We start from the raw sequence: 2,500 nt of genomic DNA, 5'->3' as shown, positions 1-2,500 counted from the left end.
TCCCTTAACCTAACCCACGTTGTCCCTTAACCTAACCCACGTTGTCCCTTAACCTAACCCACGTTGTCCCTTAACCTAACCCACGTTGTCCCTTAACCTAACCCACGTTGTCCCTTAACCTAACCCACGTTGTCCCTTAACCTAACCCACGTTGTCCCTTAACCTAACCCACGTTGTCCCTTAACCTAACCCACGTTGTCCCTTAACGTAACCCACGTTGTCCCTTAACGTAACCCACGTTGTCCCTTAACGTAACCCACGTTGTCCCTTAACGTAACCCACGTTGTCCCTTAACGTAACCCACGTTGTCCCTTAACCTAACCCACGTTGTCCCTTAACCTAACCCACGTTGTCCCTTAACCTAACCCACGTTGTCCCTTAACCTAACCCACGTTGTCCCTTAACCTAACCCACGTTGTCCCTTAACCTAACCCACGTTGTCCCTTAACCTAACCCACGTTGTCCCTTATCTGTCTCGCGTGTGTCCCTTAACCTAACCCACGTTGTCCCTTAACCTAACCCACGTTGTCCCTTAACCTAACCCACGTTGTCCCTTAACCTAACCCACGTTGTCCCTTAACCTAACCCACGTTGTCCCTTAACCTAACCCACGTTGTCCCTTAACCTAACCCACGTTGTCCCTTAACCTAACCCACGTTGTCCCTTAACCTAACCCACGTTGTCCCTTAACCTAACCCACGTTGTCCCTTAACCTAACCCACGTTGTCCCTTAACCTAACCCACGTTGTCCCTTAACCTAACCCACGTTGTCCCTTTGCCTAACATAGTTCACTGCTCGGAATCTCTGGTGTCGTTGTTATCCTCATGTAGATGTCTTGCGAGTGTTGCTTACTTTCCACATATTCCCGCTATCCACTGTCAATTGTACTGCAATAGGACTATATCGCCCCCCCCCCCCCCCCTCTGCCCCTCTCTTTGTGTCTCCGTCCTCTCAAGCTGGTCGGTCTGGCGTTTGAGTGTTAAATGAGCCTCGCAGCTGTTCAGTTGCGTTCAGATGTCGACGCCCTCAGTGTACGTCGTGGTATGGTCTGTGTCCATTGTCCGCTGATGTCGTACGCGTAACCCACACGCTGTACCGATCATCGGTAGTTACGTACAGAGTGAAGTAGTGTGATACGTGTGACCGTACGCTGGCTGTGCCCAACGGTGTCGAATCTCAATTTCCATATGTTGTGCTCGATGCTACTTGTCTCGTCTCCCAATAACAGCTAGGTTGCACTGTGGTACGCCGTAGAGGCGTGTGGGAGGAACGTACGAACGCATTGTATGTCACCCTGGGTCGCTGGGGGTGGTGGTGCGGTGAGTCAGGTCAGGTCAGCGTGAGCCGTGTGATGTAGTGACGCGTGTATTCCGACTTTGTCGTATTGCCTCACACAAAGTGCTACCCTGGTGGACCGCGTTCCATATCTGGGACATGCCGCAGATGCCGGTTGACAGTGGATCGCGGAAGGGACATCGCATACGTGCGCGGGCCACCTTCCACGTGTTCTCTTCTGCACATGTCGCAGTGTGTATGTGGTCTGATGTAGCGTGTCGTGACACATGACATCCTGGCATGCAAGAATTGTTGAATTCGCAAATGTAGGTGGACATCTACGTTTACTGCCCAAGATACGCAAATGAACTGGAAATCCGTTGTTGAGCGGTTGTTCACGCTGGAGGTGAATCTGTGATGGCGACGATCGGTACAGCTATTAACCGGTTGTTTCAGCGGTACCCGCCACATCCACACACGTGACTAGGCCCATGTGGGTATGAAGCGATACGCGGCGGTGGCTTGGTGGGACTGTTCCCGGCCGGTGAAGGGGGGCCGCCCGGCGTGTTGGCCGCGCGCTGCGTGGGCGCACGCGCAACAGGCGGCTGGTGGGGGGCGCCGAGTGGCAGGAGCGCCAGCCGACGGGCTCGGCAGGCGGCGCAGCTACGCTGCGGCGCACCCTGCACGCGGCGCCTGGCGGCCAAAGTTGGTTCAGCCGAGCCCGGTGCGAAGCGCGGTGGACATCTGCAGTGTGCTGGTCTGATTGAGGACTGTGTGCGTTGAGGATGCGCCGCCGCCTGGCACTCGGCGCCGCGACGCCGTCTGCTGCTCGGTCGCCCCAGCGGTTCTCGCAGGTGGTTTGTATCGCAGTTGTGCGGACGTGTTGGCGCGTGCGCTGTGCTGGGAGAGTTCGCTTCTGCACCCAAGTGGGGCTTTGCCCTTGTGTGGCGCTGGCGTTGGAGCTGCCGGTCACCATAGGTGGCGCGTGTTGTCTCCCGCCGGCAATGCCACGACAGCACGCTCCCGGGCCTCTGTCGGCAGCGGCAAGCTCAGTTGGGAGCAAGGGTGTTCGCACTAAAACCGTCTACTTGCCTAACTCCGGGCGATTGCGCCTCTCTCGAAACCGACCAAGTACCTAGGACGGCGCTGCGCGCCGCCGGGACCTGAGAGGGTTTCGAGGTGTATCGTGCAGGGGAGCTCGGCCTCCTCCTGTTTGCAGAATAA

Source organism: Schistocerca gregaria, unplaced genomic scaffold, assembly GCF_023897955.1.
Source record: "Schistocerca gregaria isolate iqSchGreg1 unplaced genomic scaffold, iqSchGreg1.2 ptg001742l, whole genome shotgun sequence".
NCBI classification, from domain to species: domain Eukaryota; kingdom Metazoa; phylum Arthropoda; class Insecta; order Orthoptera; family Acrididae; genus Schistocerca; species Schistocerca gregaria.
The sequence above is the reverse complement of the archived record's forward strand: the minus strand, read 5'-3'. Positions refer to the sequence as shown.